Source organism: Globicephala melas, chromosome 1, assembly GCF_963455315.2.
Source record: "Globicephala melas chromosome 1, mGloMel1.2, whole genome shotgun sequence".
In the NCBI taxonomy this organism is placed as follows: domain Eukaryota; kingdom Metazoa; phylum Chordata; class Mammalia; order Artiodactyla; family Delphinidae; genus Globicephala; species Globicephala melas.
The window spans coordinates 121951832-121976730 of record NC_083314.1 but is presented as its reverse complement, the minus strand read 5'-3'; the positions used below and the strand labels follow the sequence as shown (position 1 = coordinate 121976730).

The 24899-nt window shown below is 40.1% G+C and overlaps 1 protein-coding gene and 1 pseudogene across 5 annotated transcripts in view; both read left to right on the top strand.

Annotated features, from left to right (window-relative positions):
- Positions 1-24899, top strand: part of ST6GALNAC3 (ST6 N-acetylgalactosaminide alpha-2,6-sialyltransferase 3) — a 766015-nt gene that overhangs the window by 44473 nt on the left and 696643 nt on the right. The window lies entirely within an intron of this gene.
- On the top strand, positions 15033-15173 carry LOC115858409 (U1 spliceosomal RNA; annotated as a pseudogene).

Below are 24899 nucleotides of genomic sequence, written 5' to 3'. Positions count from 1 at the left end.
GCCATAAGTTCTACTTTATTTGATATTAATAAAGCCACACGAGCTTTCTTTTGGTTAGTGTTTGCCTAGCATATCTTTAAAAATAAATCTTTTTAGTTCTCACGTTTCTATATCCATATATATTTTTTTTTTTTTTGCGGTATGCGGGCCTCTCACTGTTGTGGTCTCTCCCGTTGCGGAGCACAGGCTCCAGACGCGCAGGTTCAGTGGCCATGGCTCACGGGCCCAGCTGCTCCGTGGCATGTGGGATCTTCCCGGACCGGGGCGCGAACCCGTGTCCCCTGCATCGGCAGGCGGACTGTCAACCACTGCGCCACCAGGGAAGCCCCATATGTTTAAATGTGTTTCTTATATATACAGCATATTATTGGATTTGACTACTTTTTTCTGTTAACTGGAGCATTTAGTTCACTTACTTTTAATGTAATCACGTACATAGTTGGGTTGAAAATTATTATTATATTAAGTGCTTTCTTTTAGTCCTGCTTATTCCATGTTCCTATTTTTCTTCCCTTCTTTTGGATTGAGTTTATTTGTTTGTTTACCATTCCACATTTTCTCTCTGTTACCTTGGAAGTTTTACATTCTTTTATTATTATTTTAATGGTTACATTAGAGATTTTAGTATGCATTCTTTTTTAAAACAATTTTTTTTTTATACAGCAGGTTCTTATTAGCTATCCATTTTATACATATTAGTGTATATATGTCGATCCCAATCTCCCAATTCTTCACACCCCACCCCCGCTCCACCACTTTCCCCTCATGGTGTCCATACGTTGGTTCTCTATATCTGGGTCTCTATTTCTGCCCTTCAAACCAGTTCATCTGTACCATTTTTCTAGATTCCACATATATGCGTTAATATACAATATTTGTTTTTCCTCTTTCTGACTTATTTCACTCTGTATGACAGTTTCTAGATCCATCCACATCTCTACAAATGACCCAATTTCGTTCCTTGTTATGGCTGAGTAATATTCCATTGTATATATGTACCACATCTTCTTTATCCGTTCGTCTGTCGATGGGCATTTAGGTTGCTTCCGTGACCTGGCTATTGTAAATAGTGCTGCAGTGGACATTGTGGTACATGACTCTTTTTGAATTATGGTTTTCTCAGGGTATATGCCCAGTAGTGGGATTGCTGGGTCATATTTTAATTCTATTTTTAGTTTTTTAGGGAACCTCCATACTGTTCTCCATAGTGGCTGTATCAATTTACATTCCCACCAACAGTGCAAGAGGGTTCCCTTTTCTCCACACCCTCTCTAGCATTTGTTGTTTGTAGATTTTCTGATGATGCCCATTCTAAATGGTGTGAGGTGATACCTCATTGTAATTTTGATTTGCATTTCTCTAATAATTAGTGATGTTGACCAGCTTTCCACGTGCTTCTTGGCCATCTGTATGTCTTCTTTGGAGAAATATCTATTTAGATCTTCTGCCCATTTTTCCATTGGGTTGTTTGTTTTTTTAATATTGAGCTGCATGAACTGTTTATATATTTTGGAGATTAATCCTTTGTCTTTTGATTCATTTGCAAATATTTTCTCCCATTCTGAGGGTTGTCTTTTCGTCTTGTTTATGGTTTCCTTTGCTGTGCAAAAGCTTTTAAGTTTAATTAGGTCCCATTTGCTTATTTTTGTTTTTATTTCTGTTACTCTAGGAGGTGGATCAAAAAAGATTTTGCTGTGATTTATGTCAAAGGGTGTTCTTCCTACATTTTCCTCTAAGAGTTTTATAGTGTCCAGTCTTACATTTAGGTCTCTAATCCATTTTGAGTTTATTTTTGTGTATGGTGTTAGGGAGTGTTCTAATTTCATGTTTTTACATGTAGCTGTCCAGTTTTCCCAGCACCACTTATGGAAGAGACTGTCTTTTCTCCATTTTATATCCTTGCCTCCTTTGTCATAGATTAGTTGACCATAGGTACATGGGTTTACCTCTGGGCTTTCTATCCTGTTCCACTGATCTATATTTCTGTTTTTGCGCCAATATCATATTGTCTTCATGACTGTAACTTTGTAGTATAGTCTGAAGTCAGGGAGTCTGATTCCTCCAGCTCTGTTTTTTTCCCTCAAGACTGCTTTGGCTATTTGGGGTCTTTTGTGTTTCCATACAAATTTTAAGAAGTTTTGTTCTAGTTCTGTAAAAAATGCCACTGGCAATTTGATAGGGATTGCATTGAAACTGTAGATTGCTTTGGATACTATAGTCATTTTCACAATACTTATTCTTCCAATCCAAGGACATGGTATATCTCTCCATCTGTTGGTATCATCTTTAATTTCTTTATCAATGTCTTATAGTTTTCTGCATACAGGTCTTCTGTCTCCTTAGGTAGGTTTATTCCTAGGTATTTTATTCTTTTTGTTGCAATGGTAAATGGGAGAGTTTCCTTAATTTCTCTTTCAGATTTTTCATCATTAGTGTATAGGAATGCAAGAGATTTCTGTGCATTAATTTTGTATCCTGCAACTTTACCAAATTCATTGATTAGCTCTAGTAGTTTTCTGATGGTATCCTTAGGGTTCTCTGTGTATAGTATCATGTGGTCTGCAAACAGTGACAGTTTTACTTCTTCTTTTCCAATTTGTATTTCTTTTATTTTTTTTTCTTCTCTGATTGCTGTGGCTAGGACTTCCAAAGCTATGTTGAATAATAGTGGTGAGAGTGGACATCCTTGTCTTTTTCCTGATCTGAGAGGAAATGCTGTCAGTTTTTCACCATTGAGAATGATGTTTACTGTGGGTTTGTCGTATATTGCCTTTATTATGTTGAGGTAGGTTCCCTCTATGCCCACTTTCTGGAGAGTTTTTATCATAAATGGGTGTTGAATTTTGTCAAAAGCTTTTTCTGCATCTTTTGAGATGATCGTATGGTTCTTCTTCAATTTGTTAATATGGTGTATCACATTGATTGATTTGCGTATATTGAAGAATCCTTGCATCCTTGGGATAAACCCCACTTGATCATGGTGTATGATCCTTTTAATGTGCTGTTGGATCCTGTTTGCTAGTATTTTGTTGAGGATTTTTGCATCTATGTTCATCAGTGATATTGGCCTGTAGTTTTCTTTCTTTGTGACATCTTTGTCTGGTTTTGGTATCAGGGTGATGGTGGCCTCATAGAATGAGTTTGGGAGTGTTCCTTCCTCTGCAATTTTTTGGAAGAGTTTGAGAAGGATGGGTGTTAGCTCTTCTCTAAATGTTTGATAGAATTGACCTGTGAAGTCGTCTGGTCCTTGACTTTTGTTTGTTGGAAGATTCTTAATCACAGTTTCAATTTCATTACATGTGATTGGTCTGTTCATATTTTCTATCTCTTCCTGGTTCAGTCTTGGAAGTTTATACCTTTCTACAAATTTGTCCATTTCTTCCAGGTTGTCCTTTTTTTTTGGCATAGAGTTGCTTGTAGTAGTCTCTTAGGATGCTTTGTATTTCTTCAGTGTCTGTTGTAACTTCTCCGTTTTCATTTCTAATTTTATAGATTTGAGTCCTCTCCCTCTTTTTCTTGACTAGTCTGGCTAATGGTTTATCAATTTTGTTTATCTTCTCAAAGAACCAGCTTTTAGTTTTATTGATCTTTGCTATTGTTTTATTTGTTTCTATTTCATTTATTTCTGCTCTGATCTTTATGGTTTCTTTCCTTCTTCCAACTTTGAGTTTTGTTTGTTCTTCTTTCTCTAGTTCCTTTAGGTGTAAGTTTAGATTGTTTATTTGAGATTTTTCTTGTTTCTTGAGGTAGGCTTGTATTGCTATAAATTTCCCTCTTAGAACTACTTTTGCTGCATCCCATAGGTTTTGGATTGTCGTGTTTTCGTTGTAATTTGTCTCAAGGTATTTTTTGATTTCCTGTTTGATTTCTTCAGTGATCTCTTGGTTATTTAGTAACGTATTTTTTAGCCTCTATATGTTTTTATTTTTTACATTTTTTTTCTCTGTAATTGATTTCTAATCTCATAGCGTTGTGGCCAGAAAAGATGCTTGATAGGATTTCAATTTTCTTAAATTTACTGAGGCTTGATTTGTGACCGAAGATGTGATCTATCCTGGAGAATGTCCTGTGAGCACTTGAGAAGATAGTGTAATCTGCTGTTTTTGGATGGAATGTCCTATAAATAGCAATTATGTGTATCTGGTCGATTGTGTCATTTAAAGCTTGTGTTTCCTTATTAATTTTCTGTTTGGATGATCCGTCCATTGGTGTAAGTGAGGTGTTAAAGTCCCCTAGTATTATTGTGTTACTGTTGATTTCCTCTTTTATAGCTGTTAGCAGTTGCCTTATGTATTGAGGTGCTCCTATGTTGGGTGCATATATATTTATAATTGTTGTATCTTCTTCTTGGATTGATTCCTTGATCATTATGTAGTGTCCTTCCTTGTCTCTTGTAACATTCTTTATTATTAAGTCTATGTTATCTGATATGAGTATTGCTACTCCAGCTTTCTTTTGATTCCCATTTGCATGGAATATCTTTTTTCATCCCCTCACTTTCAGTCTATATGTGTCCATAGGTCTGAAGTGTGTCTCTTGTAGACAGCATATATATGGGTCTTGGTTTTGTATCCATTCAGCAAGCCTGTGTCTTTTGGTTGGAGCATTTAATCCATTCAAGTTTAAGGTAATTATCAATATGTATGCTCCTATTACCATTTTCTTAATTGTTATCGGTTTGTTTTTGTAGGTCCTTTTCTTCTGTTGTGTTTCCCACTTAGAGAAGTTCCTTTAGCTTTTGTTATAGAGCTGGTTTGGTGGTGCTGAATTGTCTTAGCCTTTGCTTGTCTGTAAAGCTTTTGATTTCTCTGTCGAATCTGAATGAGATCCTTGCCGGGTAATCTTGGTTGTAGGTTCTTCTCTTTCATCACTTTAAATATATCATGCCACTCCCTTCTGGCTTGTAGAGTTTCTGCTGAGAAGTCAGCTGTTAACCTTATGGGAGTTCCCTTGTATGCTATTTGTCGTTTTTCCCTTGCTGCTTTCAATAATTTTTCTTTGTCTTTAATTTTTGTCAATTTAATTACTATGTATCTCTGTGTGTTTCTCCTTGGGTTTATTCTGCCCGGGACTCTCTGCGCTTCCTGGACTTGGGTGGCTCTTTACTTTCCCATGTTAGGGAAATTTTCGACTATAATTCCTTCAACTATTTTCTTGGGTCCTTTCTCTCTCTCTTCTCCTTCTGGCACCCCTATAATGCAAATGTTGTTGCATTTAATGTTGTCCCAGAGCTATCTTAGGCTGTTTTCATTTATTTTCATTGTTTTTTCTTTATTCTATTGCATGGCAGTGAATTCCACCATTCTGTCTTCCAGGTTACTTATCCGTTCTTCTGCCTCAGTTATTCTGCTATTGATTCCTTCTAGTGTATTTTTCATTTCAGTTATTGTGTTGTTCATCTCTGTTTGTTGTTTAATTCTTCTATGTGTTTGTTCTTTAATTCTTCTAGGTGTTTATTAAACATTTCTTGCATTTTCTCAATCTTTGCCTCCATTCTTTTTCCAAGGTCCTGGATCATCTTCACAATCATTATTCTGAATTCTTTTTCTGGAAGGTTGCCTCTCTCCACTTCATTTAGTTGTTTTTCTGAGGTTTTATCTTGTTCCTTCATCTGGTACATAGCCCTCTGCCTTTTCATCTCGTCTATCTTTCTGTGATTGTGGGTTTTGTTCCATAGGCTGCAGAATTGTAGTTATTCTTGCTTCTGCTGTCTGCCCTCTGGTGGATGAGGCTGTCTAAGAGCTAGTATTTATTCTTGATTTAGGCCTTAGAACACGTTAATATTATTTATGTCTCTTTTGACTTACAATCTTGTCTAATATGTCATTACAGTTGTGTATTTTACTTCTATATATTGCAAATACGCAAGGTATTATTATTGTTTTACACAATCATTTATTCTGATTTACTCATATATTTATTCTGTTCTTTGCTCTCCATTTATTCTTGTGTCATTGATTTTTCATCTGGGATTACTTAATTTTTGCCTGAAGAACAAATGTCCTTTAGTGTTTCTTTTATTGTGGGTCTGCTTGTGACAGATTCTTTCAGTGTTTGTTTGTCTGAAATGTCTTTATTTCACCATCATTCTTAAAGGATATTTTCCCCATGCATAGAATTCTAGGCTGTCAGTTAGGTTCTTTCAACACTTTAAGGATATTCACTTATTTCTGGCTTCCCTTGTTTATGTTGATAAGTTAACGTCTAATTTTTGTTCCTTTATTTTTCCTTTGACTGATTTTAAGTTTTCTGTTTGTGGTTTTCAGCAGTTTTACAGTAATATGCTTAGATGAAGTTTTCTTGTTATTAATTCTGCTTGGAATTTCTAGGGCTCCTTGTCTTAGCTCCCTCTAAGGCCAGATGTTATTCTTCAGTTTTGGAAAGTTCTCAGCTATTATGTTGTTACATATTGCTTTCTTCCATTCACTCTTCTCTCCTCCTTGGGCTATAATTACTTTTATTTACTTTATTAATTACTTGGGCTTAATTACCATCTCACTTTATCCTATAATGTATCTTTTCCTGTATTTTCCATCATTTGTCTTTCTGCACTCCACTCTAGCTTTCTTCTGACTTCTAATTCCTACTTCAGCAGTATCTATTTTACTAAAGCTAAATTCATTCATTAACTTATTAGTTTTAGTTAATATATTTTTAGGTCTAAACTTTCCATTTGGTTCTCTTTTTTTTTGAGTTTCCCATTTATCTTAATTTCTTAGGGCATTTGTAATAATTTCCTATATTACTAAAAAGTGAATGGCCTAAAACAACAGAAATTTATTCTCTCATGGTTCTGGAGTCTGTAAGTCTGAAGTCAGGGTGTTAGCAGGGCCACACTGCCTCTGGGTGCTCCGAGGAGGAATCCATTCCTTTCCTCTTTCAGCTTCTGGTGGCATTTCTTGTCTTGTGATCACGTGTCTCTGTGCTCCATCATCACATTGTCTTGTCCTCTGTGTGTCTGTCTTAAAACTCCTTATGCTATTATCTTATAAGGATACATCTGGTTTCATTTTGGGCTCACCTGGGTAATCCAGGAATAGCTCCTCCTTTCAGCACCTGTAATTTCGTCAGATCTTTTACCATATAAGGTAATATTTACTCCTTTGCCATATGAAGTAATATTCACAAGTCTCAAGAATTAGGACATGAACATATCTTTTGGGGGTCCACCATTCACCCCACTATACCATTCCATGTTGAAATTTCTAACCTTGTAAAAAGTAAAACTTCTAATAAAAAGTTTCAGATAATTCCAAATATAGAGCCCTGTGGATATATTTCTGTTTCTCTTGTTCCTGCTGGTTTTTATTTATATCTTCTTATCTTCTCATGTGCTTAGTTATTTTTAATTGTGTGTGAAATATTATATTTGCACAGTTGTTTGCAGATATAATTTTTGGTCAACGTTATCCAACTCTAGAGGGGATTAAGTTTGCTTCTGCAAGTCCTTGGAGCGTTAGCATTCTAGAAGCACCTTATTTCAGTTTCAGAACTGAGATGGTTTGAAGATAAGCCACAGTCCTCTGCAGGGGCCTGTTAGCTTTTTGTTCTTCCTTCCTGCTAAGGTGTAGCTCTTTGGGGATCCTAACCCAAAGCAAATGATATGCTCAGGTCTATTCACCCTATTTCCAGCAGACTGTGAACACAGATCTCTATCCCCCTGGCTCTTCAAAGCATCTGTAGAGGGACAACGGGTCCAAAATGTTGTTCTCTTTTCTCTGGACTTCCTTACTTCCCTTGATTCTCATTTAATGCTCCACCCCCACCCCTATCTGGTTGGCTTTGGGATGTTTTTAAGCATTTCATAAATATTTGTCTATCTTTCCTTCTTGTCTTTGATGGAAAGATTTATCTGGCAGATCTGGCATATCTAGTGGCTTATTATCAAAAGCAGAAGTCTCCCTGAAGCTTTTCTCTTCTATCTTAAATTTTTATGATGAAAAATTTCTGACATCACAAAAGTAGAGAGAACAGTGCAAAGAACTGTGGCCCATACCACCACCCAAATTCAACTGTTATCAAGGTTTTGTTATGTTTGCTTGAACATGTTCATGACATATGAGAAGAGAAAGTTAGAAAGCAGGGCAGTATTTAAACAGAGTCGTCCCTTTACCTCTTACGTCCAGCATCAGAGGCAGGACTTCTTCCTTGGTTACGGCTGTGTCCTCAGCTCCTAGCATAGGGTGTAGCTGTTGCATATTTTGCACTTTGTGAGCTCCTGTTGAATGAATGAAATATTCTGTATAACCATAGACTGTTGAAGCTGGAAGAGGTCTTAACTTACCATAAGGAACCTCAGTTTATAGAAGGAGATGCTGAGATCCTAAGATTTGAGATGTGTTGAAGGTCACATAGATGCATAGTAGAGTTAGGCCAAGGTCCTAGCTCAGGGCTTTTTCCAATTTCTATACTTCTTCCCCACTTTGCTAGCTGTTTCACTACCACTTTTTCTTCTCTTCTGATAAAACTGAAGTTTAAGAGCATTTCATTACAAGTATGATGATATAACTTGGCATTAAGATATGACCAGGCAAGTTTTATTGGCCATTACTACCTGCCTCAAGTGAGTGACAAAGCCTTTGACCACTCGAGGCATATATTCATAGCTCCATAAAATACATGCTGGATTGTTAGTGCTATTATCATCTGGCTATTACGTTTCCTAAAATTATTGTACAAATACCACTTTAAACAATTTTCTTTTTCTCTTTTCTTTTTTTTCTTTTTAACTGGGAAGATTAGCCTTCTTTTAAGAGGGACAATTCTTCATTTGCTAAAGAAACTAGAATTGTCAGTTAACTTGGAAATTTCTGAGTATCAGCATTGGAGTCAGACTCATCTGTGTTCGTGTATTTGCTTTCTTATTTACTGGCTTTACAACATTTAGGCAACTTTCCTAACCTCTTTGAGCCTTCGTTTTCCCTGCTGTCAAATAACAACAAAATACCTATCTTTTAGAATTCATATGCGGAAAACACTTAACATAGTCCTTTGAACATAGTAAGCAGTCAGTAAACCAAATATTGTTGTCATTATTATGAAGTTTAATTGTATGTTGTTGTGATGATGAATGCAAAAGGGAATTTTTTTCCTTTGATTAGTCAATTTATTTGTAAGATTAAAAAATGTCTCAGAGCACTAACGTGAACTTTCGTTTAATTTCTTATTAATAAAAGAGCTAATGTGAGTTGAACATGTGCGCTGTTCCAGGCTGTGTACTAAGTGCTTAGGTACACTGTTTAATCCTGACTTTATGAGATAGGTGCTGTTATTATCCTCACAGGTGAAGCAGTTTAGAAGATAAGTGATTTGTCTGGGATTTTCAAGCTGATAAGAGACAGAATTCATAGGAAACTCAGTGTTCCCCTTGCCTGTGGTCTTAACTGTTCTGCTGTACTGCCTCCCTCCAGGACTTCCGAAGTTCACAGTTGATGCCAGGGAGTTCATTGAAAAGAAAACATGTCTGATAAAAATTAAAATTGAGTGGGGAGAATTGGATCAGGAAAATGTTGTTAATGCAGATGGCTCTTGCTCATTTGGAGGCTGATGGAGGGCTTGGCTGCAAGTCTACACTGGTGCTTATTTTGAAGGTGGCCATGGTTAAACAAATGAATCATATAAACAAAGGGAATCTTGAACCTATTTAAGTAAATAGACTTTTCCCAAGCATTTTACCACTTCTCCACATACAAAATTTAATGCAATTTGTTCTAACGTGTTTATGATTATAGTCCCTTCAGACGTTCTCTGCTTGGCACACTTTTGGACATTTGTTGATTACTTTTTAGCATCCACCTCCTTTTTCTCACAGCACCTAGATAATTCTTTTGGGAACCATTTTATACCTCATTCGATAGCAGCCACTTAACCTGGGGGGGGGGATGGACCCTGATTGGCAGGACCCATCTTTCAAATACCATCCTTCTTGAGGAGTATTGGGCAGACCTCACCCAGTCATTACGTAAGTCAGTGTATAACATTTTCCCTGTCTATGTTGATGAGGTCAGCACTGGGCATGTGATCTAAATTGGTCAAGTCAGTGTGAAGCACAGGACTTTTGTTTGAGGAAGAGAAAATTGCTCTTTCTCTGCATGGTCTGGACTGCCCATGTGAGGCTTGGTGCTGCTGCAGCCATTTTGCTTCCCTGAGGTAAACCAGCCTAAGGATGATGCAGACACAAGGAGGAGGGCAAAGGTGAAAGAATTGCAGAGAGGGTGAGCTGGAGCAATGATCAAACCATCTCTAAAGTTTGTCCTACTGCAGGACTTTTTTGGTACATGAACTAATAAGTTTCATTTGTTGTCTAAGCTCGTTTAAGTTGAGTTTCCTGTTTCATGCACTTGAACTTATACTAACATTTTATTGCATTGTACATATACATTTCCTATGATTTGGGTTTTATGGTAATAGAGATTGAACCTCCCCATCATTGATTGGGATAAGCAAAGTTTAAGGCAAAACTCCCTGGCAGAAAGCAATGTTGTCCATGTTATTGAGGGCCGTGTAGCCTCTTGAGATGCCCTGGCAAGATTTTTTTTTTTTCTTTTATGCAGTACGTGGGCCTCTCACTGTTGTGGCCTCTCCCGTTGCGGAGCACAGGCTCCGGACGCGCAGGCTCAGCCGCCATGGCTCACGGGCCCAGCCGCTCCGCAGCATGTGGGATCATCCCGGACCGGGGCACGAACCTGTGTCCCCTGCATCAGCAGGGGGACTCTCAACCACTGCGCCACCAGGGAAGCCCTGGCAAGATTTTAGATGTGTTATATTGTAGGTCTTCTCTGTAAGCCTCTCTACTGTGGGTCACTCTCTGTTTTACCCAGTTATGTGATATCTGTAACCCTCACTTTCCACATCTGTAAATTCAGGAGAGTAATAGTATCTACTTTATTTGGGGGGTGTAAGGCCTAAATGAGCTGATTTGTGTAAAGTGTCTAGCATAGCGTATGTCACATAGTGAATGCTTAATGAGTGTTGGTTGTTTCTATTATTGGTATTATTATTGTTTTAGTTAGTTTTCTTAAAATTCTCTCCCAGAGCAAATCTTTGTTCCCTTTTTAGACCTCATGCCTAAAAAATTGAACAGTGTTGATCAGAGCAAGAGGGGCAGACAGAGAAGTTTTGCGAAGTCTATAAAATGACCTTGGAAACTGCGTCATTTCCCTTCTATGCTGTGCTTCTCAGACTTGGAGCTCTGTGAGCGGGCCCTGGTCTGTGCTTTGACCTCAGCCGTATGCCTTGTGCTTGGGTTGACTGTGTCCTCCACGTGATTCTGTTGATGGCCTGCAGGGCTCTGTGCAGGAATCATCGGATGGTGCCTCCGAGTTCTTTGTGAGCTGAATAATCATGTCACTTGGTGAGGTGAGGCGGAGCAAGAGCAACAAAATACCTTTGTTTGCCTTTTTGAATTAAGCAAACAGAAAATCCATTATTCAAGTATGAGGAATGGTAATTTTTAGCTGGACGAGAGTGAACTTATTAATAACAATGACAGCAGTCTGGGACAGAGAATGATGACGGAAATCAGGGGACCGAAGTATATAAATAAATAAAATAGGGGCACTTCCTAAGCATCTTTCCTGCCCCAGGCTCACTGCTGCTGTCAAGGGAAATATGTGTGTGGCAGCATTCACTCCGAAAGGGAACACGTATATATTTCCCTGTGTCTGAGATTTGTACATTCTGAAGAGCCTAAAGACGATTTTTTGCTATCTTTCTGAGAAATTAACTTCTGTTTTTCCCTTCCTGTGAGCCAAAAGAATAGTCATCACATGCTCCCCGCTCATGAGTTTATGGAAAGAAACATAGGCCTCACTCGGGGTCTTCCCCAACTGGGTAGGGTTTAATTGGTCATGGAGGAAATTTCCAGTGCTGGTTTGCAGTTGTGGTACATGCACATCTCCAAGTCTGAGTGGGCTGGGCCCCTCTTTGTGGACTAACTTCTTCCCTGACTAATCCCATGAGTACCTGGCCGATGAGAATAAAAGCAACTGTTGCTAATTAAGTGCTCATCAAACACATTATTCTTTAAATGTGTTCTCATTCTATCTCATAATAATCAATAACCCAATGATATCTGTCTGTTTTTATCCTCATTTCACTGAGGAGGGTTTAAACGGAGGCTCGGAATGTTCAGTAACTTGCCCAGGATACAGTCTTAGGAAGTACAGCCCCGCTCAACCTCAGGTTGGTCTGCCACCAGAGGATGTGTTCTTAACAATTATTCTACTCTCCCTGGATGCCATGATTATCCCCTTGCCTCGTAAATATTCTTGTATGTGGTATTATGTTTGTGTTCTTATTATTCTTGGTATGCAGAGGCATCTTTCTGCTTGCTTCTGCTTCCAGTTCCTTCCTTATTAATCAGTGTGCACCTCTTTATGACTGAGCCCCTTTTTCCTATTGCCCTACTCTCTAGCCCACCTCATGTTTACATACAGTCCTGTGGGTGGACCAGAGTGGGTAGCCCATGCGCATAGGCTTTTACAAAGATGCAATGTGGAGAAGAATGGAAGCTTCTGTGGCAGGTCTAGGTTCTTTTTTCCACCTACTTCTTCCTTCTGCACCCCAGGGTACTTACTGTCCCTGTCTTTTTGCTCCTACATGCCTTTCCATTATTCTTGCGGCTTACATTCTGACTTTCTGTCTGGAGACATTTAGATCTCCTGGCATCTAGGCTACAGAGCCCTAATACTTGAAGCAATTTTCAAAAGTGTGGAAAAGAGTTATATATAAAGAGTAATGTTTGGTAAAAGAACTGAGGGACAGAACAGCAACTTGGTCAGAGCCTGGCTCTTACATATGTGGTAATAGCTCAATATCTCCAATTTTCTTTCCACCATCTTCTTTAAAGGGCTTCCAAAGAAGAATTTGATCATGGAAGGTTATGACTGGTGGTAAGCTGCTCTCCCTGAGTTCACTTATTCATTTATTCAACAAACGGTTATTGCCTGTACTCCTTAAGGTTCCTAAATTTCATTGGCTCACCAATGCTTTTATTGAAAGCTATGGATTCTTTTTCCATAAAAATCCACAGCCTGGCATGTAGTTTGAACGGATTCATGGGCCTTTGAAGCCCATCTGAAGACTCCCAGCTAGGAACCCCAGCTTTGTGATGTACCACCTTTCTTGTTTAATCACATTCTAATCTCCAAATCAAGGCCTTCTTCATTGATGAATATAGAGAGAAATTCAACCCAGATTCTTGGATGGCACTGTGTTCAGTCAAGTTCTGTTTGTTCATCACTGAAACTATACAAGGCTGTTGAAAAAGAAAGAAAGTAACTATGCGGAATTACTTATGATCAAAGAGGTGTCCTTAGCAAAGGTGTGCTGTCTTCATCCATCGGCCTTCTGAAACTTGGTATGTAGGGAGGGTCTCTAAAATATTTTATGGGGAATTTAAATACTTTGAAATAAAGGTCCTAGGAGAGAGGAAAAAAAATCTCAGGTATGATTAGGCATAGTGGGTTAGGTAAGTCTCAGTCGTTTTGAAAAAAGTAATACCAATACAATGAGTTCTCAGATCTGTAGATGTGTTTGTGTATGTATGTGTGTGTGTGTGTAATGTCTGAAGAAAATGAAGGTTTTTACACCTAAAGGAAAGAGCATCTTCCTTTGGGGTTCCTTAGTCCATAGCAGTATGACAGCTAATCAGAAAGCTGCCACTCTGTGAGGGGTTTCATTGACTCTGTTTTCATCTTATTTTCTTGGATGATTTATAGTTTCTCTGACAGGTCTGGTGCACCCTTTGCATTCCTAGGAGGAATCATACATCACTCAGAGTCCTAGAATACAGAAAGAGAACCACCGGACCTGGGCTTCATTGCTGTTGTGGTTTACACTGACTTCTGTCATAAACAGAAGTTGACTGGTTACAAAAAAGCGAATGGAATTTTTTGCTGACTTCCTGGTTACACACTCACTGCTCCCTCTCCAGTAAGAGTAACAGGAGAGTTCTCAAGCTAGAGTGGCATTGTGTTTCCATGCAGAAAACCAGAGCCTCCTGTAAACTGAGGTGAGGTGGAAAGGGCATGAGATCCCAGGGCTGGACATTTGTCTTTTGTTTTTAGGAGCTATGGTATAATTGGTCAAAGGGACTCATTATCTAGAGCTTCCCGTATGTCATTCTGGAATGTTCTGCTCAAAGGAGAAGAAGCCAAGTCCTATCTTCACCTTCCTGAAGTCTTCAGTGGCTCCTGACCATTGGGTGGAGTGTTCTGCTCAGTGCCAGACTATTTTGCTGTAGCATTTTGGAGAACCCAGGTTCCTCTCTGGTCTGGCAGATCCCCTCTCAGGCTGAGCAGGGAGTGGCTGAGGCCATATCTGCATTGCTTGCTCCTGGCGTTGCCTGCCTGTCAGGGCACCACGCAGAGCCTGGGTGAAGTCATTCTTCCCTGAAAACCGAGACGGGAAATTTCTTCTGAATTATAGGAACTGACTAAGAAGGTTAAGAAGAGCCTAGCTGAGAATAAGGCTGAGGAGTGTGTTCTTTCAGGTTTAGAAAGGGATCACATTACTTTTACTTCTAGGGTTTCCTCTACTAACAAATTATTAAGATGAATTTCCACTGTAAAAAAAAATGGCCATTTGAAAGTCTTTGAAAATGTACTAAATTAAGCATTCATTTTTAAAACTATAAGGCACAGTATGAGACGATCAGGCAGTGAGCTGAGAATTATCATTGAAGTTTAATTTGCCTGTTTGACTCTTGATGTCTGGATGGAAACCAACGGGGCTGGCCATGCTCATTTCTTCTTTCTCTACCTTCTACCCACAGGGCCTCATTATAATTCCTTTTCATTCTTTTAGTTCCCTCATATCGTCCACATCCTCTCCTCCCCTGGAATCTTGCTCTCAGGAAAGAATCTGATCTCAGTTATCTATAGCTTATAAACCTTAATGTGAATGTAAACCTGGATAGTGATACTCCTAGGGGAATTAGAATGATATCACTTACTATGAATTAGAAGTCTTGCTTCTTTTATGAAGGCGGTAGAGACCAGTACCTAAACACATTTCAAAAATAAATTTGAATACTTACCTGGCAGGGGAGATACCATGATGAAGAAGGTGGTTTTCCCAGGGTGAGGCTCACCCATTAGGCTTGGGTGTGGTGAGCCCTACGATTTCCCCAAAATGTGGGAAGCTCAACTGCATCATTTGTCTAAATTAATGCTGAGTGTAACAGAGATATGAGATATGGAAATAAAATCCTGTAGGCAGAGTTTGACCGTGAGAACATAGCCTCATATAGAAATCTGCAGAAATCTAAGCGAGAGATTTGTATTTCTATTGGGCATGGAGTTGAGGGGGTTCCTAGCCAATCTTTAAGATCTATCTAGATCTTAAAGGACAGATGAGGTTGAGGAGTTCCCAAATGACATTGTTATGGGATCTTCTCTGCAAACCTAGAGCTCTGATAAAGTAATGGTGGGTGAGCAACTTTGTAAGACCCTGGAAGGAAGAAGAAGAAGAACCTGGAATGTGTTCTTATATGCTTTTGATTATACCTTTGGTATGATGTGATGACCTCTTCCAGCTCTCAACAATGGCTTCCTTTTGGCCAGAGGTTATTTGACTGCTTCCGAGTGATCCTGAAAACATAATTCCTTGATTTCATCTGTGGCCACTTGTAACTCATTGATGGCTGTCTTGCCTACCGTTGTTTCCTGGGAATTCTTAGAGAAATTCTGAGATAAACAACTCCTTTGTCTGTGGAAGTTAGCTTTGGAAATGACAAATGAAATTTTTATCTTCAAGTCGTATGTACTATCCAATCCCAGGTGGATACAAACTTATGTATATTTAACAGTTTCTCTGAAACATTATAGGAAGCATTGGCACCAAGATATTAACTAGAGTAAGAGGTCCCATTATAGTTTTCATAGCATCCTATCCTGTATTTTTTTTCTTGTAGCATTTATCAGAATTGCAATTCATTACTTGTGTAATGAGTTATCAGTTTCTTTCCTAGAACAAGGACTGTGTCCTACACCAGGCCCGGAGTAGTGTTAACTAAACTTCTGAGTGATAGAATGAGAGGTGCTTATTTTCTTGTTTCTGGTTTTCTCTAGTTTTACAACTTCTACCATGAGCATATTTTTTTTTCCTCATTACAAAATATGTCTTACTAAAATGAAGGGTGCATAATTAAGTACTCTGTATTACTTTTAAGAGAAGATATTTGTGCAGCTGAAGAAAAAACCTACATGGAAAGAACTAGCAAAGAAAGGGACATATGGAAGAGTGTGTGGAAATGATAAGTTTACTCTCCTGGATCTGAGAGCTTGCTAAGTGGAGGAGATACTCTAAAGGGAGTACAAAGTGTGCTGAGATCAAGAAGAGAGAATCCCCATAATAGCAGATAATTGGCCTGGCAACTTTATCTTCACTTAAAATAATGACACAGTTCATAGTTTGTTCTCTACCTTTTAGAATTGGGCTTGTTTTTTCAAGAAAAAAATAAGTGAGACGGTTACTGTACAATCACTTGTTAGATGTATTATGTTTCAGGATATATTTCCAGGCACTTCATGGTGGAAATTTGGCCTTTGGGGGTTAGGCTTGGTTTTCATGTATTTTCTGTGTCAGTATATTTTAGTATGTCTTTAAGTAAATTGGGTAGCACACTCTCACCCCCAATGATTTATGACTGATTTGGGAGTAGCTACAATTTTTTTTAATGTCACAAGCATTTAAATTTACTACATGACAATCATATTCCAAAGTCACACTTAGTAGTGAAACCACAGAAGAAGTCATTTACACTTAACAGGGACTGTAGGTCTTAAGCCGTGGTCGTTTGGTAATGTATCTTTTGATTTTAGGTTGAAAAGAAGCTTGATGTTTTGGGGTCTCTGGTTTTCAGGTGAGTGGCTAATAGTCTACTGTCAGAAAAGCACTGGGGACAGGAACATGTACTTGGCTTCTTCGAGTGCAGAAACTCTGCTTCTTGGTGGACCACAGTTTGACTTTGTTTTCAGGGTTGCCGTGGTGTCACAAAGCATCCCTGTGCCTTTGGGGTTGTCCTTGCCACCCATCACCTGCCAATTGGTTCCTGTCTATGGAAGTGTTCTGAGTTGGAAAATGAGGTGTGAGAAATACTTTATATAATTCTAGGCTACTCTTAACTTTTGGATACCGTTACATTTGAAAGTTTAGGATTTGGCCTGGTTCACTTGCTCATCTTTTCATTTGAAAATATGCATTAACTAATGTTTGAGCATTTGCTATTGCAGGGCACCATACTAGGCACTTTGGAATTAGATTGAGAGAGGAGAGATAGGCTCTGTTCTCATTAAGTTTACAGTGTGAGAGGCAAGAAAAAACCATCAACTGAAAAGCTATACAGCTTTTATAAAATATTTTTATTTTATATTGGGGTATAGTTGATTAACAATGTTGTGTTAGTTTGTGGTGTACAGCAAAGTGATTCAGTTATACATATACATGTATCAGTTCTTTTTCAAATTCTTCTCCCATTTAGGTTATTACAGAATATTGAGCAGAGTTCCCTGTGCTGTGTAGTACGTCCTTGTTGGTCATCTGTTTTGAATACAGCAGTGGCTACACAGCCTTTTAATTGAAGTTGTGATCTGGTCTGGTATAGGTGTTATGAGGAAGTCTAAGTGGAAGATACGCTAGGAGGAAGTAGCTAGATGGGAGGGAGGGAGAGTGTGGTGACTTTATGTGAAGACCTTGAAGTGAGAAGGAACTTTGTCATTGTAGAGATGCAGTGACTACAGCTCAGTGCGAGAGAGCGAGTGTGTTCCCAGGGCAGATAGAACAGAGGTCAGGGGCCAGATGGTGAGGCTCCTAGCCACGTTGAAGGCTTTGGACTCTGTAAGCTAGGAGCTTTCAGCTGATATAAACGTCTACTTCAGGAAGGATGTGTAGGGGACACATATTATTCCATTTGTGTGTAGCTTGGCCGCCCCTCTGTTAGCCCCCTTGCTGTTTTGGAAATTGCTTCCCTATCACTATATCTCCATGATTATCATGGAGGCAGTCATGCTGCTTTAGGATACTCTGTGTCTGAACCACAGTGGATTGATCCAGGGGTTTTTCTTATTTGATGCCCTGGGGTATTGAAATTGGCACTGAGAAAGAGAAGTTAGTTTCTCTCCTGGGGGCTGAAACAGGGGACAAAAGTGCAGAGCTGTCTGGAGGCCATGTTCTGTCAGGTGGCCTGAGACACAGAGATGGAGGAATGAAGCAAATCCACAGAGAGAATTTAAGGTGAAATCAGAGACACAGAACCTATTCCTGAGTCCTCCAAATGCTCCAGGCCTTGGTTCTAGACCTTTCTAGTATGTATCTTAGCCTTGGATTCCACAATATAATAGTATTCCTCTAAAAAATCTTCTCTCCCCACTTTTTGTTAAAATGAGCCAGAGTTAGTTTCAGTGACTAATGTAAAATTATTTTTTTCTGTGTGTGCAGACATTTATAGACATATATTACAATTCTGCTTTAGGCCCATCTTCTGATTATAAGTGGGCCTCAAATCTTGTGAAGTCATGGAAAGTCAATTATCCTGTAGTTTAGTTTGAGGACACAAAGGAACAGGAGAAATTCAGTTCATCTAACACTTCCCAAGGATGAAAATGTGTTCCAAGGAAACTGCTGCATAAGCAGAAACACTTTAACAAGATAATTTATGGATTTGAGTGTAAAAACTTAATAACAAGTGAAATTTTTTACCTGTAGTATTCTCTCTCATCTGAGTCTTTAAAGCCCACTCAGGTCTTATTTCTTTTTAAAGGTGATACAAACTGCAATAGTATTAGCATAAATAAAAAATGTGGTTTATTTATGAGCATGACCGACTACATTTTCTGAATTCAGTCTTTGCTGCACTTGCAGCTCTTGGAGTGAGCAGCTTTGCTAATGGCAGGGCCACTCGCGCAGGTCTGGCCTCTGGACCTGCTCATTTGAATGACCAGCCTCTGCAAACCACTGCTGAGGTTGGAGAAAGCGCTAGCCTGAAAATAGGCCAATTAAAGACAGTTCTACGGTGGTGTGATACCAACTAGTCCTCTTACCTAGTTACTGACCTCATCGTGAAACGGTGTAGTACAGCGGAGAAGAACAGGCTTCTGTGGATTCAGGCCTGTGTGGAAACCCCACCTCTGCTCTTCACACACTGAGTGACTTCAAGCAAGTTACCTGATCTTTCTAAATAAAATGGGTTACTAACAGTACCTACTGCATTAGAATATTATGCTTCGGTAAAATAATATTTATGAAGCACATAGTAAGCTTTTCATATTAGCAATTATTATGGGTATTATTATTATTATTTTTGCGGTACGCGGGCCTCTCAGTGTTGCGGCCTCTCCCGTTGCGGAGCACAGGCTCCGGACGCACAGACTCAGCGGCCATGGCTCATGGGCCCAGCCGTTCCGCGGCATGTGGGATCTTCTTGGACCGGGGCACGAACCCGTGTCCCCTGCATCGGCAGGCGGACTCTCAACCATTGCGCCACCAGGGAAGCCCCATGGGTATTATTATGTAAAGCAGTTACCACAATGCCTAGAATTTGATAAATGCTATGGTTCTTTTAATCCTTAAAATGTACATATCCATATCTTTAAAACTTCAGTGGGTAAACATCTCCCCTGACCTATCTGTCCCTGGGCATCAGGTGAAGAATTCTTGACTCATTCCAACATCTCATTTGATAGGCAGAGAGATTGAGACCCAGAAGAGCGGCAGTTTCCTAAGGTCAGGCAGTGCCTGGCAGAGCTGGCTGTGGAACTCAGGGACCTGTTTCTTAATTCAGATTTGTACACACAGTGTTGCCTATTTCATGTGTAGAAGATCTAGCTCATTCTTTGGCTTCATTGATATGTATACAGAGGGCACATGACATTTGCAAAAGATGCAGTTTGAGGCCATCCCAAACCTTCAGACTTGTGAATATGGAAATGTTTATACAGATCCTTGTTTGTCCCAAATCATATTTCTGTTAGGGATCATGTGTTTCCTATGCAGAGCCTTATTTACTAAAGTATCTTCCTGAGATATGGGAACATATGTATATGTATAACTGATTCATTTTGTTATTAAGCAGAAACTAACACACCATTGTAAAGCAATTATACTCCAATAAGATGTAAAAAAAAATTAAAAATAAAGTATCTTCCTTTGCTTGATGGCAAATTTTCACAAGAAACCTGAGTTTGTAATCACTTCGCAGGTATTACTGCACCCAAGGACAAGGAGGGAATCTCCAAGTTTTATTGCTAGAAAGATGCTGGGCACCTGGATTCTAAATGATTGCCCCAAACACTGGTTGCATCATGTAGTTGAGCCAAATTTGTACTTCAGTGAAATTTCACACTAGAACATGTCATGGATCTTTGGAATTGCTCATGAATAATTGAAGCAATGATTGTTAAGTCCTTTAATTCTAGACATTTACTCTATGATGGTTCCGTTATACTTGACATTGGTCAGACTACTGGGTTCCATGGAGGGCCATATTTTAAGAGGGCTGCAGCCAAACATAATACACAAAGGAACAAGCGATGAGGATGGGAAGAAGTTCTAGGAGTTGGGTTCTGTGAGGGACGGTAAAGGAATTGGGTATATTTGCCCTGGAAGAGAGATGACGAGGGGTAATCAAATCTGCCTTCAGATATTTTAAGGCTGTCAGGAGGAGCATACCCAGTGTACTCTGTCATACTGGGTATTTCAGAAGACATATTTCAGGCTGTTTATTAAAAAAAATGTAGGTGATACTTGAATAACGTTAACTATAACAATTAAAGCTTCCAGTTATTGAGCACTTAAGGGGTATGAAGTACTATGCTAAGTGCTTTCCGGGGATTATAGTCCCTATTTTATAGATGATGAAACGGAGAGTCAAGTAGGTTTGGGAATTGGCCCCAAAGCGCCCCTTAAGTGGAAGGTCCACAGGACTCCAGAGCCTCGTGAAGAGCAAATGCCTCCCTCACAGGGTGGATGAGAGGTTCTAGGAGGGATAGGCTCTGGGAGCACCTCCCTGCTTTGTGTTCCACTCTACCTGGCCATCCTAGCACAGGGCTTGGCCTCAGCCTGGGCTCAGCAAATGGTTGTCCAATGAACGAATGAGGGGATCCTGCATTTGGTGGGAGCTTGGACTGTTTTGACTGGGCTCTAAGGCCCTTTCCAATCCGCTAACCATTTAGTAGGAAATAAAATATACATCCCCATCACTCAGCTGTTGGATATAAGCAAGTCACAGCTAGTCTGGTGTGGCTGGATTTGGGGGAAGAGAGGCAGGTGATGAGAGTACTGAGGGTGGGATTTTCCTTACAGTCTGTTAATGGGGCAGCCCAGGGTTATCTGGTGTTTCCTCCAAGTGCTGCTCTGTGCATTCTGTGGAGCTGTGCAGGGACAAAAGACTTTAAAAGTCTTTGAAAAATGACTCCTGTTGGGTTAAGAGGCCAACTTATCGGAATAATAAATGCCTTATACTAGTGGGACACCCTGAACTTGCATAAAATGTCTCCTTTGATCCTTGAGGTGGATAAATGCGATATAACTCCATTTTACGGAAGACACTGAAGCTCAGAGAAATTAAAGGACTTGCCCAAGGTCACGTGAAGTTCCAGTTTCCCTCTAAGCTGCAGCCTTGGTCATCATCTATCTATTTGGTATCTCCACTTGGATAGGTTCATGAGTACCTCAAATCCAGCATGACCTAACAAGAGCTGCTGATTCCTGCTCCTTTTCCAGTGCTCTCTGTCTCAATAAATGGCATCATAGTAAACTCAGGTATTTTAGTTTCCTATTACTGCTGTAGCAAGTTACCACTACCTTAAAGCAACAGTAACTTGATTATTTCGCAGTTCTGGAGGTCAGAGTTCTAAAACGGCGTGGCAGGGCCGCGTTTCTACTGGAGTCTCCATTTCCCTATCTTTTCCAGCTTTGGAGGCTGCTTGTATTCCATGGCTACTGGCCCTGCATCGCTCTGACCTCTGCTTTCATTGTCACATCTCCTTCTCTCCCTCTGACCCTCCTGCCTCCATATTTCCTTTATGAGGACCCCTGAGATACATTGGGCTCACCCAGATAATCCAGGATCATCTGCCCATCTCAAGGTCCTTAATTTAAACACATCAGCAAGTTTCTTTTGCCATGGAAGATAACATATTCACAGGTTTGGAGATTAGATTACACATATCTTTGGGAGCCATGAGTTGGCTTACCACACCAGATTCTAGGGCCAAAACCAAGGTGCTGTCCTCTGTTTTTTTTCATCCAGTCCATCAGCAAGTCCTGTTGGGATCTCTGCCATCACCACCTTGCCCACCACCCTTTCTCACCTGGTCCATTGATACTCAAGCCTTTTCGTCTGGTCTCCCTGTGTCCACCCTTGCCTCCCTACTGTTTGTTCTCCACATAGAAGCCACAATGGCCTTTAAAAATGTGGGTCAGACCACACCACTCCTCTGCACAAGCCCTCCAGGAAGTCTATATCTTACTCAGAAAAAAAAAAAATCCATATCCCTTTCCATGGGTTATGGGCCTTACCGTTTGGCCCCCTTGGCCTTGCATTTCTGACCTCCTCTCCTCTCTCTGCCTTACTCTGCTCTGGCCGTGCCAGCTCTCTTGCTGTTTCTTAATCATGCCTAGGACATCCTTCCCTCAGATATCTACATGGCTCCCTCGCTCCCTTCTTTCCTGTCTCTGCTCACATATTACCTCCTCAAAGCATTTAAGAGGCATTGCTGTAGGAAAGTGATAATGACCATAGCAGATAGTTACTGTATATAGCACCATTGAGTTAAGAACGGGCAGTGTGTGAAGTACCAGCTGCCCAGGGAGGGGCATCAAATCTAAACGAGTGTGTGAGTGTGCTTTTATGTGTGGCACTTAGGGGATTGGTAGAGTGGCATTGACGGAAAAAGCCAGCAGAATGAGGTAATAGCTAGGTTAGCTTTGAAGAAAGGAGTAGAGATTTTAAGAACAATAATCATAGCTACCACTTATGGAACACCCTATAGTGGTATAATAAGTAATAGTAATCACTTATATACTTAGCATGTTTCAGGGTCAGTGCTACTCATTTTAATTTCTATTACGCTTATTCAGTACATTAGCTCATTTTAATCCTCACACATTTCTGTGAGGTTGGCATGGTATTCTCCCCGTTTTTCAGGTAAGGAAACTAGTAGTAGAGGTCATTTGCCAAAGGTCACACAGCTAGCAAATGTCAGCAGTGAGATTTGGATTTGTCTTCAAAGCCTAATCTATTAACTACACAAACACTATTCTGCCTCTCCTCTTGGGGGGTGTGTGTGTGTATGTGTGTGTGTGTGCACGTGTGTGCGTGTGCAAGCACGGGCGTGAGGGGGGGCACCAGCTGTATGTTACTACCAAAGTATGAAATGGGAGGTGGGGAAGGTAAGGACGTGTGAGACAGAAGGCTGGAGGGGTAGGCCTGAATCTGCTTCCATTTCCTAAGTTTAGGTGTTAACATTTCCCGCTTTCCTCTCCCTGGGGGGTGAGAGTTTCTAAGTAACAACTTTTGGAGTTATCTGAAGAGAAAAAGAATGCTCTTACTTTCAGGTGCAGCTGTGAGGTCTAAGCTGGAGAAGTGAGGCCAGCAAATTGAGCTGGGCTCCTGACTAGGATTGCTGGAGTGCCCGGTGATCCTGAGCTGGGCAATTCGATTCATCTCCATCCGCCCTTCCTTCCTGGGCACCCGGCTCGCTGATGATGAGCTTGCGGTGGGAGGAGAGCCAGAGCCGAGTCCTGTTAACATCCCCACGATGAGGAAATCACATGCACACTTTCAAGGTGATGTGAAGAGATGACTAAATGATTCTGAGAAGCTCCAGCTAGAAATCTTTTTAGATGGCATTGACCGGGCCAGAGAGGGGTTGGTTGCAGTTCCCCCCACCTGACCTTGCGTAACGTAGCATGTCCCTGGATGGTGACATGCAATACTCCACCCACTGTGTATTAAAAAGCTGTATTGACTTATTCCTAACAGGGAACCAGCTCTGATCTCCATTTCACAGCAGCTGTCGTCTGCTGCCCTGTTCATCAACGAGCACGAGGTCAGCCTGTCCCCAACTTCTTTTCCTTTCGTGACAGTGTTCAAAATAAAACAGCTCCCTAATTGTTCCAATTCTCCTTCATCTGGATTTGATATCCTGCTTGCTACCTAGGCGTTTCAGAGAGCTCTTGTTGATCATACACTTTTTCAGAGTTCTTATTTGTTTAAATAAAACTTGGGGAAAGGTAAAGTGCTTGTGTGTAAACTGCAAACCTGCATTGTCCCGTATGGTAGCCACCAGCTACATGTGGTTCCTGAGCACTTGGAATGTGGCTAGTCCAAATGAGATCTGCTGTAAGACTGAGATACACACCAGGTGACAAAGACTTAATACCAAAAAAAAAAAAAGAATGTAAAATACCTCATTAATAATTTTTTATATCGATTACTTAGTGAATGATAGTATTTTGCTATATTAGGTTAGATAAAGTATGATACTAAAATTACTTTCACCTATTTACTTCTACTTTTTTACTGTAACTACTAGAAAATTTAAAATTACAAATGTGGCTTACATTCATGGCCTGCATTATATTTTTCTGGGATAGCCCCTCTCAACCTATAAGTAGCTAACACGATTTCTGTCTGCTGTAATCCATTCTTAGAGCAGAAGATCAAGTGAATTAAAAACTTCCCCTCCTCTCCTTACCCCTTGCCTTTGTGGTCCTGGACCCACTAATCAAATGCTGTTTAGGTTTTAGGCACTGGGACTACTGATCACCAAGTGGCTGCTGGTTGGCACTTTGCCTCATTCTTACCATCCTCTGGTCTTTCTCTGGGGCTCCTCTGCAGGCTCTTCTCAGTCAGCCAGCCCTAAATGTGAGCGATCTCACAGTTCTGGCCTCAG